Source organism: Aquarana catesbeiana, linkage group LG01, assembly GCF_042186555.1.
Source record: "Aquarana catesbeiana isolate 2022-GZ linkage group LG01, ASM4218655v1, whole genome shotgun sequence".
Lineage (NCBI taxonomy): Eukaryota > Metazoa > Chordata > Amphibia > Anura > Ranidae > Aquarana > Aquarana catesbeiana.
The window spans coordinates 278,297,087-278,314,867 of record NC_133324.1 but is presented as its reverse complement, the minus strand read 5'-3'; the positions used below and the strand labels follow the sequence as shown (position 1 = coordinate 278,314,867).

The 17,781-nt window shown below is 44.1% G+C and overlaps 1 long non-coding RNA gene across 2 annotated transcripts in view; it reads right to left on the bottom strand.

The window, feature by feature from the left end:
- Positions 1–17,512, bottom strand: part of LOC141141376 (uncharacterized) — a 39,350-nt gene extending 21,838 nt beyond the window's left edge. For both annotated transcript variants that reach the window (XR_012244053.1, XR_012244055.1), the window contains exon 1: positions 16,686–17,512. This is a non-coding gene — a long non-coding RNA (uncharacterized lncRNA). The remainder of the gene's footprint in view (positions 1–16,685) is intronic.
- Between the last annotated feature and the right edge of the window lie 269 nt (positions 17,513–17,781).

Here is a 17,781-nt window from a genome sequence, read left to right as displayed (position 1 = left end):
AAAAATGTATAAAAAATATATAATATATATAAAAACCCCTTTCAAGTGAATGTAAATAATATAACGTCCCACATTTCACTCGATACTTTACTGATTTACTAAACTTAGTATTCATAATTAAGACATGGGAAGAAAAACAACACATAACCAAAAAATTCATAATAATTAATAACGATAAAACAAAAATAAAATAAAATAAATATATATATATGTATGGGACTAAAATGCACAAACACATATATATAGAAAATATATTGAGATAAAATAAATAGAGAAATATATATAAATTGCCATTTTGAACACTACCAATTCGATAAAAAACAATTCAAGTCTAGCTCAATATTCAGGCCCAAGGGGTTCAAAGTGCGTAATCTATGTATCCACTGGGTTTCATTTTGTGAGATATTTTGCCTAAGGTTAGAACCTCGCCAGTGATCTTCAACTCTGTCAATTCCACAGAAGGTGAGTAGGCTGGGGTCTTGGTTATGAAAAAGCCTAAAATGATTGGAAAGACCATGGAACCTATACCCCTTCTTGATCCTATTTACATGCTCATTAAGTCTTATACCCAGTTGTCTGGTGGTTCTTCCTACATATTGCAGGTTACAAGGACAAGATAGGAGGTAGGTAACATGTGTTGTGCTGCAGGTTATACATTTTTTAATTGCATACGATCTACCATCTACCAAGGAGCTGAAATGGGTGGTTTTTCGCTTGCGAAATTTAGATGTCCTGCACATTCCACACCTGCCACAACTATAGAACCCAACACTGTCTAGAAAAGTGCATGTCTTACTAGGGGGATCTATAACATTATGTGCTAACTGAAGCCTCAAAGTGGGTGGTTTGGTATAAATAAAATTGGGCTGTTTTGGCAGCACCTTCCTCAAGTCATTATCCTGATGAAGGAGAGGCCAATGCCTCTTTATGATTTTCTCCAGGTCACGATACTGTCTGTTAAATCCTGTGATGAAGGATAAACTAAAATTATTCTCCCCTTTTGATTTAGATTTAAACAGATCATTCCTATTCATTTCCCCAACTGTTTGTTTGATCTTCTCTAAATTTTCCAGACTGTAACCTTTTTCTTGAAATCTTTTCACCATGATATTAGCTTGCAAATTGTAGTCACTTAAGTTACTGCAGTTTCTTCTAATCCTAAGTAGCTGACTTTTAGGGATACCCCCTAGCCATCTTGGATGGTGGCAACTTGTCAGGGGGATATACCCATTTCGGTCGACATCTTTGAAGAAAGTGCGGGTAAGTAATTTATTATCTTCTCTAAATAATGTTAGGTCCAAAAAATTGATTTGTTGGTAACTGAAACACTCAGAAAAGGATATACCAAACCGATTGTTCCTTAATTTGGCCATAAATTCTAAAAAGGAGTCGGGTGATCCTGCCCAGATAATCAGGATATCGTCTATGTACCTTTTGTATAACCTGAGCTCTGGGATACTGGATCGATAGATGGCCTCATCCTCCCAAAAGCTCATGAACAGATTTGCCACTGAAGGTGCATACTTGGCACCCATTGCGACCCCTTTCTTTTGCCTATAGTATTCCTTTTGGTGCCAAAAAAAGTTGTGGCTCATTGCTAGATCCAAAGCTTTTAGGATAAACTTCTTTTGTTTTAATTTTATGTCTGTGTCCTCTAATGCCCATCCTACTGCTTGTAACGCATGTTCTTGTTGGATGTTGGTATAGAGTGAATTTACATCAATACTTGCAAGCAGACAGTTTTCGTCTATTGTTATGGTCTTAGTTAATTCAATGAGTTCTCTGCTATCTTTAAGATATGCAGGGTATTTTTTGGTGAGTGGTTGCAGGAAACAGTCTAGATATTCACCAAGTCTGGAGAAGAGGGATCCAATCCCGCTGATTATTGGTCGGCCTGGGGGCTTAGATTTATTTTTGTGAATCTTCGGCAATTGGTATATCACCGGTACCCGTGGCGCATCAGGGGTAAGGTATCTAGCCTCTTTTTTCTTCAAGATACCCTCATCAGTTGCTGTTTTAACTAGATTTTTTAATTTTAACTTGAATTTCTTAGTGGGATTATTCTTCAGCTTTTCATAGGTATCCTGGTCTCCAACCAATCTATTTAGTTCCTCCAAATAATCAGCTTTATTTAATATTACCACCCCCCCTCCCTTATCAGCCGACCTGATCACTATATTTTTGTTTTCTATCAATGTCTCTAGACCTCTCTCTAAATCTTTTTTCCTTCTTTGGGGTTTGACAACAAGCTTGTCCAAATCCTGTTCCACCAGAGACTTGAACACCCCAACGAAATGATTATTGCTAATCTGGGGGTTGAATGTTGAGTTATTCTTCAAAGTTGTATGTATATATTCCTCTTCCGGGGAATTTGATGCTGTTGCTTTATTGGAAAAGTGCTTTTTAATATTAACTTTTCTTATAAATTTCTGTAAATCAATGAACACATCGAATTTATTAAGATTTTTTTCCATGGCATATTTTAGGCCTAAATCTAAAACTTTCAGTTCTTCCTGAGAAAAGTTGACATCACTTAAGTTAAAAATTCCCTCCATTAAACCATTCTTTTTCGCTTTCCTTTTACCTCCTCTGCATCCTCTTGTTCTCCTCTGTTTTCTTGATTTGATTGGGGGGTCATGGGGTACCATGGTCTCCACTCCTCTGGTGGACTCTGGTCTCTCCCCCAGCCCCTGGGGGTTGTGGTACCTCTCCCTCTCGTAGTGGGGGGTCCCCCTGATCCTCTCCTCTGAAAATCCCCTCTCAGGTTACTGGGATACCATCCCCTTCCCCTGTTTGTTGGAGGATAATAATCAGGCTGATTGTGGGCCCAAGGCTGTCCCCCATATCCTCCTCCTCTATTATATCCTCTTTGATTATGGGATCCTCTATGGTCATAGCCCCTCTGACCATAGGAACCCCTTTGGGATGGATAAGAGTGGTCATACTCTAGAGGTTCAAAACGATTATATGTAGGTACACTATATTCGGATACTGATGCACCATAATAGTTGTTTGACTGACCACTATGAGTGGTTTTGGCAGAGTCTTTCTGGGAGCCAGCAAACTTCCTAACGGGAGTTTTAATGGTATCCAGCACTCGAATTGGCTCTGTTTCCATAGGGTTAGGTACAGTATTGGACTCCTCCCCTATTTCTTGCCATTTGTAAACTTTATTGGATTTATAGTCATTGGTATCTCTAATGAATTTTTTAATTTTTTTCCTTTGGGTATCCTTATCCAATTTGTCTACAAAATCCTGGAGCTGTTTTAGTTTATCCTTACATTCCCCAGAGGTAATGAGAGGACCTAATTTGGATTTATTTGTCTCCGACCATTGAGTAAAGTTTTATTTTGCAAACAGGATATGATGATAGAGGAAGGAATGGGTGACTCTTCACCCATTGGCCGCAAATGGCTGTCACTCATTGAACACAATATAAAAGGTTTTCTACGTGAGCAGGATGTTAAGTCTTTGATAACGCCCTGGGGGAGGGGCGAAACGCGTCGACGCAACATCCTGTCCACGTCCGTCTGATTTGTTACCAGTGACATCACTTCCTGGCGGTGGAACGCACGCCTAAGAGCGGCGAACCGACCAAAATATCTGAATGCCTGCTTTCCTTACCGGTCCCGTGAGTAGCGCATTTATGCGCAGGTGACCTTTGGTATTTTAAGGTTTTATGCTATATACCTCTCTTCTCTCCTTCGGTGGAACGTGTGCTTCTGTGGATTTATGAGCTATCTTTTACATCGCTACACTACTGGCCCTGGTTGTTGAAAAGATGAAAAAGTTGGAAGCCTGTTCATTGTTTGCCCTATGAAGGAGTTTTTACCACGAGCCTCGTTTTCCCACATATTATAGCTGACGTTTCATGATTTCTTTGTGCTATCTGGAATTTGCAGAGTGGATTGCTCCATAGTATTTCATGTTTGCATAATTGATATGCCATATTTTATTTATATATTTATTTATATTAGTGGTATGCTAAACTGCTATTTCTGATGTTTGATAGATGCATCTGCCCAAATTAACATATTGTAGTGAAGGTTTTTATTTGAAGGTTTTTATTTGGATAGTGCATCTTCTCATGCTCCTGCTGTTTTATTTGTCATTTTTTATACACATCAATTGATTTAATTTATGTGGAGGGTCTTGGAGTTCTGGTAGTGCAGTTCAGCGCACTCTTACTACGTGCTGGCTTAGATGCGCGGGCTGCAGGTCCAGTTCTCTGACACATCCATATTTATTATAACGTGCTACTTTATTATCACTTACGGTGCTTTGTGGTTTTTTGTTTATTTATGTTGTTCACATTTAGTTGCTAGCGCAGTTCACTTGGTTTATATATTTTTAAAGTACAGTACTTTCACTCTGCAGCTGCAACAAAGTTTTTTCCTTTTTGGTTTTCACAAAAAATTTCTTTTGGATTATTGATTACATATATTTGCGAGCGCTGTATTGTATGATTTTATGTTTCACAAGTAAGAGCACTTGGTCACAGCAGCTGCATTTTTTCATGATGGAGATTTTTACTTTTATTAATGACAGGAGTATAAATGCGGATGAATTTTTTTCGTCCAATAATGAACAATCTGATATCAACTCGGATTTTAAACATCTTAGGGGTGCCCTTGATAAGCAAGTCAGGACCTGGTGGGATATCTTTTCCCTTAAAAAATATGTGAAAGATGGGATGACCCCCAGACGGCTTAGATGGGATTTAGCCCCCAATGATGGGCTCATAGACAAAGATCTCGAGGATGAATGGTTTTCCTTTTTTAATGGTGTGGAGAGGAAACTCTTAGAAATGTTAATAGCAAGAAAGGAGAGAAAACTAAAACTAATTGAGGCCAACATTAATGGAATTAAATCCAAATTAGGTCCTCTCATTACCTCTGGGGAATGTAAGGATAAACTAAAACAGCTCCAGGATTTTGTAGACAAATTGGATAAGGATACCCAAAGGAAAAAAATTAAAAAATTCATTAGAGATACCAATGACTATAAATCCAATAAAGTTTACAAATGGCAAGAAATAGGGGAGGAGTCCAATACTGTACCTAACCCTATGGAAACAGAGCCAATTCGAGTGCTGGATACCATTAAAACTCCCGTTAGGAAGTTTGCTGGCTCCCAGAAAGACTCTGCCAAAACCACTCATAGTGGTCAGTCAAACAACTATTATGGTGCATCAGTATCCGGATATAGTGTACCTACATATAATCGTTTTGAACCTCTAGAGTATGACCACTCTTATCCATCCCAAAGGGGTTCCTATGGTCAGAGGGGCTATGACCATAGAGGATCCCATAATCAAAGAGGATATAATAGAGGAGGAGGATATGGGGGACAGCCTTGGGCCCACAATCAGCCTGATTATTATCCTCCAACAAACAGGGGAAGGGGATGGTATCCCAGTAACCTGAGAGGGGATTTTCAGAGGAGAGGATCAGGGGGACCCCCCACTACGAGAGGGAGAGGTACCACAACCCCCAGGGGCTGGGGGAGAGACCAGAGTCCACCAGAGGAGTGGAGACCATGGTACCCCATGACCCCCCAATCAAATCAAGAAAACAGAGGAGAACAAGAGGATGCAGAGGAGGTAAAAGGAAAGCGAAAAAGAATGGTTTAATGGAGGGAATTTTTAACTTAAGTGATGTCAACTTTTCTCAGGAAGAACTGAAAGTTTTAGATTTAGGCCTAAAATATGCCATGGAAAAAAATCTTAATAAATTCGATGTGTTCATTGATTTACAGAAATTTATAAGAAAAGTTAATATTAAAAAGCACTTTTCCAATAAAGCAACAGCATCAAATTCCCCGGAAGAGGAATATATACATACAACTTTGAAGAATAACTCAACATTCAACCCCCAGATTAGCAATAATCATTTCGTTGGGGTGTTCAAGTCTCTGGTGGAACAGGATTTGGACAAGCTTGTTGTCAAACCCCAAAGAAGGAAAAAAGATTTAGAGAGAGGTCTAGAGACATTGATAGAAAACAAAAATATAGTGATCAGGTCGGCTGATAAGGGAGGGGGGGTGGTAATATTAAATAAAGCTGATTATTTGGAGGAACTAAATAGATTGGTTGGAGACCAGGATACCTATGAAAAGCTGAAGAATAATCCCACTAAGAAATTCAAGTTAAAATTAAAAAATCTAGTTAAAACAGCAACTGATGAGGGTATCTTGAAGAAAAAAGAGGCTAGATACCTTACCCCTGATGCGCCACGGGTACCGGTGATATACCAATTGCCGAAGATTCACAAAAATAAATCTAAGCCCCCAGGCCGACCAATAATCAGCGGGATTGGATCCCTCTTCTCCAGACTTGGTGAATATCTAGACTGTTTCCTGCAACCACTCACCAAAAAATACCCTGCATATCTTAAAGATAGCAGAGAACTCATTGAATTAACTAAGACCATAACAATAGACGAAAACTGTCTGCTTGCAAGTATTGATGTAAATTCACTCTATACCAACATCCAACAAGAACATGCGTTACAAGCAGTAGGATGGGCATTAGAGGACACAGACATAAAATTAAAACAAAAGAAGTTTATCCTAAAAGCTTTGGATCTAGCAATGAGCCACAACTTTTTTTGGCACCAAAAGGAATACTATAGGCAAAAGAAAGGGGTCGCAATGGGTGCCAAGTATGCACCTTCAGTGGCAAATCTGTTCATGAGCTTTTGGGAGGATGAGGCCATCTATCGATCCAGTATCCCAGAGCTCAGGTTATACAAAAGGTACATAGACGATATCCTGATTATCTGGGCAGGATCACCCGACTCCTTTTTAGAATTTATGGCCAAATTAAGGAACAATCGGTTTGGTATATCCTTTTCTGAGTGTTTCAGTTACCAACAAATCAATTTTTTGGACCTAACATTATTTAGAGAAGATAATAAATTACTTACCCGCACTTTCTTCAAAGATGTCGACCGAAATGGGTATATCCCCCTGACAAGTTGCCACCATCCAAGATGGCTAGGGGGTATCCCTAAAAGTCAGCTACTTAGGATTAGAAGAAACTGCAGTAACTTAAGTGACTACAATTTGCAAGCTAATATCATGGTGAAAAGATTTCAAGAAAAAGGTTACAGTCTGGAAAATTTAGAGAAGGTCAAACAAACAGTTGGGGAAATGAATAGGAATGATCTGTTTAAATCTAAATCAAAAGGGGAGAATAATTTTAGTTTATCCTTCATCACAGGATTTAACAGACAGTATCGTGACCTGGAGAAAATCATAAAGAGGCATTGGCCTCTCCTTCATCAGGATAATGACTTGAGGAAGGTGCTGCCAAAACAGCCCAATTTTATTTATACCAAACCACCCACTTTGAGGCTTCAGTTAGCACATAATGTTATAGATCCCCCTAGGAAGACATGCACTTTTCTAGACAGTGTTGGGTTCTATAGTTGTGGCAGGTGTGGAATGTGCAGGACATCTAAATTTCGCAAGCGAAAAACCACCCATTTCAGCTCCTTGGTAGATGGTAGATCGTATGCAATTAAAAAATTTATAACCTGCAGCACAACACATGTTACCTACCTCCTATCTTGTCCTTGTAACCTGCAATATGTAGGAAGAACCACCAGACAACTGGGTATAAGACTTAATGAGCATGTAAATAGGATCAAGAAGGGGTATAGGTTCCATGGTCTTTCCAATCATTTTAGGCTTTTTAATAACCAAGACCCCAGCCTACTCACCTTCTGTGGAATTGACAGAGTTGAAGATCACTGGCGAGGTTCTAACCTTAGGCAAAATATCTCACAAAATGAAACCCAGTGGATACATAGATTACGCACTTTGAACCCCTTGGGCCTGAATATTGAGCTAGACTTGAATTGTTTTTTATCGAATTGGTAGTGTTCAAAATGGCAATTTATATATATTTCTCTATTTATTTTATCTCAATATATTTTCTATATATATGTGTTTGTGCATTTTAGTCCCATACATATATATATATTTATTTTATTTTATTTTTGTTTTATCGTTATTAATTATTATGAATTTTTTGGTTATGTGTTGTTTTTCTTCCCATGTCTTAATTATGAATACTAAGTTTAGTAAATCAGTAAAGTATCGAGTGAAATGTGGGACGTTATATTATTTACATTCACTTGAAAGGGGTTTTTATATATATTATATATTTTTTATACATTTTTCTATCTATATATATTTTTATGTATATTTTTATATATTCTATATTTATTTTGTCATTTTTATAGACTTTTAGCTATTGGATAATGTATTAAACAATTGTTTTTATCATTAGGAATTTAGATATTCAACATATATTGTATAAGATTTTTCCGCCTATCTAGATATCCTGATGTTAGCATATATTTTTTTTGTTTTGCATATACTTTGTTCTATGGAAGGTAGTGAGTGTTAATATAGTTTCCTCATGGAGATGTTGCAAACACCTATCTGTACACTGGAGTTGTTTGTCTCCGACCATTGAGTAAAGTTTTATTTTGCAAACAGGATATGATGATAGAGGAAGGAATGGGTGACTCTTCACCCATTGGCCGCAAATGGCTGTCACTCATTGAACACAATATAAAAGGTTTTCTACGTGAGCAGGATGTTAAGTCTTTGATAACGCCCTGGGGGAGGGGCGAAACGCGTCGACGCAACATCCTGTCCACGTCCGTCTGATTTGTTACCAGTGACATCACTTCCTGGCGGTGGAACGCACGCCTAAGAGCGGCGAACCGACCAAAATATCTGAATGCCTGCTTTCCTTACCGGTCCCGTGAGTAGCGCATTTATGCGCAGGTGACCTTTGGTATTTTAAGGTTTTATGCTATATACCTCTCTTCTCTCCTTCGGTGGAACGTGTGCTTCTGTGGATTTATGAGCTATCTTTTACATCGCTACACTACTGGCCCTGGTTGTTGAAAAGATGAAAAAGTTGGAAGCCTGTTCATTGTTTGCCCTATGAAGGAGTTTTTACCACGAGCCTCGTTTTCCCACATATTATAGCTGACGTTTCATGATTTCTTTGTGCTATCTGGAATTTGCAGAGTGGATTGCTCCATAGTATTTCATGTTTGCATAATTGATATGCCATATTTTATTTATATATTTATTTATATTAGTGGTATGCTAAACTGCTATTTCTGATGTTTGATAGATGCATCTGCCCAAATTAACATATTGTAGTGAAGGTTTTTATTTGAAGGTTTTTATTTGGATAGTGCATCTTCTCATGCTCCTGCTGTTTTATTTGTCATTTTTTATACACATCAATTGATTTAATTTATGTGGAGGGTCTTGGAGTTCTGGTAGTGCAGTTCAGCGCACTCTTACTAGGTGCTGGCTTAGATGCGCGGGCTGCAGGTCCAGTTCTCTGACACATCCATATTTATTATAACGTGCTACTTTATTATCACTTACGGTGCTTTGTGTTTTTTTTGTTTTTTTGTTTATTTATGTTGTTCACATTTAGTTGCTAGCGCAGTTCACTTGGTTTATATAGGTTTTTAAAGTAGTTTATTATTAGGCAGCTTCTTCCGACTTCAGGGGTCTTCTCCGACTTCTCTGCTTCTTCTGCCGGGCTCCTCCGCTATCTTCTGCTCTTTTGCTGCTCTCTTGCTAGTGGTGGCCTGGTCTTCTCCATCGTCTTCTTCCCTCTTCTCTTCTTCCGATGTTGACACACCGCTCTCTCCCGCTGTAATGCTGTGTTCACGGTGCGCAACGACTTATATGGGCATGGGGCGTGGTCACCGTGTGGTGACCCCGCCTCTTATGACGGCACAGTCCCAGCATGCCCCGGGACTGTGACGTCATAAGGGGGAGGGGTCACCCGGTGACCACGCCCCATGCCTATATAAGTCGTTGCGCACCGTGAACACAGCATTACAGCGGGAGAGAGCGTCGTGTCAACATCAGAAGAGAAGAGGGAAGAAGACGATGGAGAAGACCGGGCCACCGCTAGCAAGAGAGCGGCAAAAGAGCAGAAGATAGCGGAGGAGCCCGGCAGAAGAACCGGAGAGCGGGAGAAGAACCAGACACTGGGAGAAGAGGCCGGAGAGAGCGGAGACCCCCGAAGTAGGAAGAAGACCCCCGGAGCTGCCTGATAAACTACTTTAAAAACCTGTGTAGTGTTTTTTTTATTGACACATTTTTCCCCAGGTGAATGGGTTGGGTTACGATGTACCCCATACTCATTCACATAGGGCGGAGGGCCGGGATCTGGGGGCCTGGGTTGTCGGGAAGATTCTTAAACATCAACATGGGGACAAGGTGCTTTGGGGTGGGGGGGCTGCAGGGCGCCCCCCTTCCCAAAAGCACCCACCCCTCATGTTGAGGGCATGTGGCCTGGTATGGTTCAGGAGGGGGGGCGCTCGCTCGTCCCCACCCCCTTTCCTGACTATCCGGGCTGCGTGCTCGGATAAGGGTCTGGTATGGATTTTGGGGGGACCCCCCACGCTGTTTTTTTTGGCGTAGGGGGTTCCCCTTAAAATCCATACCAGACCTGAGGGCCTGGTATGCTCTGCGATGGTCGGACCTATTCTGACGGAAAGTCCGGTCGTGTGTGCGTGTGAGGCCGTTCGTTTGGAATGTCTATCGGAAGTCCGCCGAAAGTCCGTTGGATAGACCGTCGGACCAGTCCGGTTGAAAGGTCCGCTCGTGTGTATAAGATTTTGACATGCAATTGTGTCAGTGCATCCGCTTCTATGGGCTGCCTGCATGCGTTGGCTCTGCATCGGCAATTTAAATAAGCCCTTACACCGGACCAGGTCTGTGTTCTGTTCAAGCTGCTGCTGCCACCCCCCCCCCTTGCCACAAGGAGTCTCCACCCCCACCCATCCCTTTTAAGCTGCTAAGAACAGAGGTCTCTGCATGGAGGACATCACTAATCAGTAATCTGAATGATTCTTAAAACGAGAAGTCCAGCCTGAGCTTTTTAGGTTGGGCTTCTCCTATGGGTCACAGGAGTGCAATCCGTTTTGCACTCCTGTGACCCGTTTTCAGAGGAGAGCAGTCTAAAGTCCGCTCTCTGCTGACGTCAGAGGAATCAGTCCAGGCAGCGCGTCATCCTGACTTCCCAAGTCTGGATCCGCCAGCTGCCTTGACTGATGACAGTCTCAGTCTCTCAGCGAGCCGCTGAGACATCCGCTCCCAGCCCCTCCACAGCTCAGCGCTCCAGTGAGTGTGGAGGATCAGAGCAGGAGAGATGCTGACTGACAGTCAGCATTTCTCTGCTCCGGGAGGGGAGAGAACCGAGCCATAGGCGATGTTCGGTGGCTTGGTTCTCAGTGCAGAGATGCCGGGGGACAGTTGCAACATCGGTCTGATGCTGCATCCACCTAGGTAAGTATGAATAATATGGGGGGTGGGGGTTGTCAGCAGGAGTCATAGAAACAATGGTTCACTGATCTTCCCAGTGAAGAGTTGTGGGGGGGGGGGCTGGTGTCAGCACAAGCCTGACTACTGGAGTACAGGCCAGCTGTGCTCCCCAGTAGAATGCAAGGAAGCAAACCGATCACAAAGGGGTGGATGAGCTTGACATGGTCAGCTTGAAATAGGAAAGCAGGATCACCAGGTATTTCTCACAAAGTACGGGATCCACTGAGAAGTTATGGGCACAAGGAAAATCTTTCAGGTATCTGCACAACTCAGTATCCAAAAGGTCAAGGTCAGGGTCAGGAAATTTAACAAGCCCAAACTTGAGGCTTTGACACATACCTAGAGTCGCAATCACAGGTTGCAAAGCTGCCCCCACAAGAGCAAAAGAGGCCTCTAGCCATTTGTCCACAGCATTCTTAAATACTTCATCCACTGTAACCTAAGGGATCTTCTTGAGATAGGAAACTGCTAGCTCCACTGTAGGCATACTCCATTTTTCAGTGAATTCACTTTTTATAGAATATTGTTGCACAGATGGTGGAATGAACACACTTTTAGGGTGAGCCTAGTTTCCTTTTAACATGCTTTAAATCAGGATGTACCAGGAAAGACTGGGGATGTTTTGTCAGGCACCATGATCCCAATTCTTTAAACGTTTGAGGGCAAATGACTTAGGAAGTGGCAATTTTAAGTTGGTGCACAAAAACCCACAAACGCCATTTAGGTCTGAGTGTCTGAGGTAAAACCCAACATTAGGATTGCTCAGAACTGAATTATTCGGAGAAAGAAACTTCCACATCCCCAATTTCTGGAAAGAATTTTCACCTTCCACTTTCTCTTTGGCTGGCACATCCTCTTTCAACAAAGAAGCTGTAGAGAGGAATGGGAACGGTTCTACTTGCGACCAAGGAACTCCAAACTGGAAAGGACTCTGCAGAGCTTGTATTGTAGCCCAACACTGGCAGATAAAAATCCCTGGAGGGGAGGGTGTCAGAGCCGCATGGAACTAGATGACCCCGAGGAGATATAGTGCCAGGGGAGCTACATCCAGGTTCCTCCCTACCTGATAAAGAAATTTGGGAACCCCCTCCTCCTTGATCCCCTCCTCCCTTCCATCACTGAGACATGGCTGTTGACAGTATTGGTAGGACCCTTGCTAAGCTAGCAGTTCTTTTCAGCTGAGAGGCTAGGGTGTGAATAACACTCTTTAATTGTACCCTTAGGAGAGGGATAAACTGTGCCCCCAATGAGAAGACCTGCCTTTTGTGCCAGTCATCTTCGCCCCCCCTTCAATTAGATGCTGTGATGAAGCAATGAGGGCAGATGCTTGCTGGGACTTTCAGTCCTCCTGTGCCTGCTGCTCTGCTGTCATTGCATGATGCCCAAAATGGTAGCCACCAGACTGCTCCACCTCCCTATGTCATCGCCAGGCAACACTAAGAATGTGTGTGCAGATTCCATCTCACGTACACAGGAATGGTGTGTGTGGGGTGTGTGTGTGGCAGACAAAGGCCTCCCATTGACAGGAAAACTCACTATTTCACGCTGCAGGGCCTTCAAGGGGGGTCCAAACTTCACTTATCTTATCAGGCTAATGCCATGAAGGATTTCAGGGACTTGACTCCCCAGCTGAGGATCGCTGCCCTGTACTTGTATAGCACTCTGCCGGTTCGCAAAGCAATATATCAATACACAGGGTCCTTTAATACAGAGTCTGGTGATTACCAGCAACATACCAGGCCATCTCTGCATGTCCAGCATGGGGTCTGGATACCATTCCCCATAGGCAGGGCTGGGGGAAGAGGTGGGCAGGAGGGGCGGCTGCCCTGGGCACTGTGGTATCATGTGAGGTGGTGGGGGGCGCCACAAGGAGATTGGGGGAGGGAAAGATAATTTGTGCTAGGAGGGGGGAGTGGTAGAAGAGGTGATACAGTAGCAGGGGTAGGGGAATTGTGCTGGAAAGGGAGATTTGTTTGTGGGGGGGGGGCACTGGTGATTTAGGGGGATTGTGCTAGAAGAGGTGATATAGTAGAGGGGGTAGGGGAATTGTGCTGGGAAGGGAAATTTGTTTGTGGGGGGGGTTGTGCCAGGAGTAGGGATGGGGGGAATTTGCGCTGGGAGAGGGGATTTGGAGGGGGGAGAGGATGTATACTCAGAGGGGAAATTTGAGGGGTAGAGGATTTGTGGTAGGAGGGGTGATTTTATTTTTGGGGGCACATTTGTGGAAGTAAAGATTTGTGCTGGGAGGGGGGGGGGATTTCCGCAGGGGGGTGTGATTTGTACTGGGAGGAGGGGGAATTTATGCTTAGTGGTAAGCATGCAGATTAGTGCTCAGTTTTTTTTGGGGGGGGGGGGATTTTTGCTAACACATAATGCTCATATATCTTGGGGGGGCGCAGTTTGGCATGATCCCCCTGGGCTCTAGATGACCTTGTCCCAGCACTGGCTGTAGGCAACAGATCTGGATAGGCCAGACTCCTATTTCAAATGGAAATCTTGGGAAACTAGCTAAAGAAATCAATGTGCAGAGACTTCACAGACATGACCAAGGACACTAGCAAAAAACTGAACCTATGCCTGAGGGGAGTGCTTATGCCTGGGAGAGGATTTCCTATCCTTTTTTTGCTAGTGTCCAATCACCTGACGGTGGTAGCAAAGCCCTATTATAATGGATATGCCTGTGTCCTGGTATATACTTTCAAGAAACCAGCTTTTGCTGCAATATTCACCTAAAATCCAGAGATTTCCCTCATGGCATATGTAGCGCCCCCCTGGGTCTACTGGGAGCAAGGAGGTACCTCCAGAGACAGGGGGCAAACTTGCATTCACCCCAGGACTGAGTCCATGGCTATAATGGGAAGTTAGAACAGAATTTGGGTGCCAGTCACTTTATATATTTGCAATGCTTTAATAAGGAACATATGGAAATGCCAGGCCATATTCTATAGCAACTCTTTTGTTGAGCACTCCTTGTAGACAAGAAAGCTTTGGCAAGGCTCTGGTATTCCCCAATCCGGGAAGCACACACGGATTCAAAGACTTTTGCACCATGGCTTTAGCCACTGATAACTTTAGGCAGAGGCTCACTAGTAACACTTGACGTCTCTCCAAAGCTGCCCAATCTGGGAAAGTGAAGGTAGAAGCAACATCCTCACTATTAGCCCACAATAGTTCTTGTGACATAGATTCAAACAGTACATCATCACCAGATAATTCAGAAAAGGAATCCAGCTCAGAATCCTTTAATTCTTCTGTAGGCCTATATTTAGACATTGACCCCCACTGAAATGCTTGTCCTAGATTTCTCACCGGTTCCTGACGTGGACTTCCTAAGAGTGATGCCTTCCTCGGGTTCCGGTTCTGGTGGTCTCTGGGGTAGGCCTCGACCGCGGCCGCAGGATGCCTTTACATAGCCCACCTTCTTCTGGACAGGTGCAGAGGGCAAAGTAGTGATGGCCAGAGGTGTAGCTTGAAGCATATGGGCCCCGATGCAAAAGTTGACCTGGGGCCCCCCCATTACCATCTGCTGCTTTTACAGCATGCTTGCCCTGTCACTCTGTCTAGGTGAAACTGGATACTCAGAGTGCCCAGGATGGGCCTCTGCGTTTACTGAATTACCTACACAATGTGACACAGCAAGCACTTTTCCCCACTGACATGGTGTAATCCGGAGCAGACAACCTCTGAAGAGTGGAGACCTACCTGAATAATATGAAAGTAATCAAAGATCTCCGGGGATTCAGCATCCTTATTTAAGAAATTAACCAGCAAGGCCAAACTTAATATTAGGGAAAACTTAGGCTACTATCACACTGGGGCCGCTCCGCGTTAGCAGTAAACCACTGCTCGTTTTAGCGGCACTTTTCGGCCGCTAGCAGGGAACATCAGAGCCCCCATTATCACATCAGAGCCCCCCCCCATCACACCAGAGCCCCCATTATAACATCAAAGCCCCCACTCCATCACATCAGAGCCCAGATTTCACATCAGAGCCCCCATTATCACATCAGAGCTCCCTACATTACATTAGAGCCCAGATTTCATATCAGAGCCCCCTCAATTACATCAAAGTCTCCATTTCACATCAAAGCCCCCTCCATCACATCAGAGCCCAGATTTCACATCAGAGCCCCCATTATCACATCAGAGCTCCCTACATTACATTAGAGCCCAGATTTCATATCAGAGCCCCCTCAATTACATCAAAGCCCCCTCCATCACATCAGAGCCCAGATTTCACATCAGAGTCCCCCTCCATCACATCAGAGACCCGTCCATCACATCAGAGACCTCATTATCACATCAGAGTCCCCCTCCATCATATCAGAGACCCGTCCATCACATCAGAGACCCCATTATCACATCAGAGTCCCCCTCCATCACATCAGAGACCCGTCCATCACATCAGAGACCCGTCCATCACATCAGAGACCCGTCCATCACATCAGAGACCCGTCCATCACATCAGAGACCCCATTATCACATCAGAGTCCCCCTCCATCACATCAGAGACCCGTCCATCACATCAGAGACCCGTCCATCACATCAGAGACCCGTCCATCACATCAGAGACCCGTCCATCACATCAGAGACCCCATTATCACATCAGAGACCCCTCCATTACATCAGAGCCCAGATTTCACACCAGAGCCCCCATTATAACACCAGAGCCCAGATTTCACATCAGAGCTCCCCCCCATCAGAGCCCCCTTCATCTCATCAAAGCCCCCATTATCACATCAGAGCCCCCTCCATCACATCAGAGCATCCATTATCACATCCGAGCCCCTTCCATCACATCAGAGCCCCCATTATCACATCGGAGCCCCCTCCATCACCACATCAGAGTCCCCATCATCACATCAGATCCCCCCCCCCATCACACCAGAGCCCCCATTATCACATCAGAGCACCTATTATCACATCAGAACCCCCTCCATTACATCACTGCCCAGATTTCACATCAGAGCCCCCTTTATCACATCAGAGTCCCAATTTCACATCAAAGCCCCCATTATCACATCAGAGACCTCTCCATTACATCAGAGCCCCCTCCATCACCACGAGAGTCCCCATTCTCACATCAGAGCCCCCATAACATCAGAGCCCCCTCCATCACATCAGAGCCCCTCTCAACATCAGTCCCCATTTCAGGTTGGTGGGGGGAGGGGGCCCCTCAGGAGGTGTTAGGATCGTTTCCATTACAAAACTTTTCTGTCTGTGAGTCTGTGCTGGCAGGCCAGTGTGCCTGTTCTAATCTGTGCCCACATGAGAGAACTCTCCTGCACAGCAGTGTGTCTCTTACCTGGGTTACAAACTCTCCTCTCCTGGGCTGCCAATTAACTCAGACTTCTCTCCTCCAGCCAATGAGAGCAGGGGAGTGGTGTGCTTTGGGAAGAAGGCAAACTAGAAGCTCTGGACTGGATTACAGAGCTCAGCTGGGGCCCTGGGAAATACAAGGTGGAAAGGACCTGGATTCTGTTTCCAGGATTTTGTGTTTGAAAAAAACAGCATGTACAAAGAGCAGGGAGCCAAGGCCCCCTGGAGCTAAATACTGGGTTGCTATGGCAACTCCTGCACCCCTTCACGCTATGCCAGTGGCGATTGCGATGTCTGCTGATGGCACTTCAGGAACAGTAGCAGCAACATCAAATGGAACACTCACAGTAGCAGGCGTGATAAGTGTAGGTTTCTCAGCAGGAGCAAAAGCAGCAGCCTCCACTGTAGCAACACCTGTAGGCCAATCAACTCTGTAGGCATGGGGCGGCATGGTAGGGTGTTCCACAGCAAACAGGTACTTCCCGCAGTGCAGGCAATGAACAGACGGAGAGATGTACGGCCAGTCCTCCAAACATGTGGCATAACATAACCACGTTTCATGGTGTCTAACAGTATACAGCACAAACCGACCATGCGGCTTCAGGCGATGCCGGTTTCTGTTAGCAGGGTTCCGGACAGCATAGCAATTGCAGTGGTGCCATCAGGAGACATCTTGGACCCCGCTGCAGTTTGCACAAGAGAAAATTCAACCATAACTGGCCTGTGATCTTTCCTGTAGTAACAGCAAACTTTCTCTCTTCCGTGCCAGACACACACAGCATTTCATGTGGTAGCAGCAGTAATTCCTCTCACTTGCGCTTCTGATCATGTAGCTCCCGGGCTTCTTTCACTCCACCCATAGCTCACGCAGTCAGAAATGTGATCTTGCAATTAACCCCTGTTTTCCTGGAGAAAGTGACAAAGTCCAGGAATCCCTCTAGCAGAGACTCTCGGGTTCTTCCCCAGTGAATAGTGCAGCACTTTGGAACGTTGGGCACCAAAATTTAGCGCCCCCCCCCAGGTCTACTGGAAACAAAGAGGTACCTCCAGAGACAGGGGACAAGCTTACATTAACCCCAGGG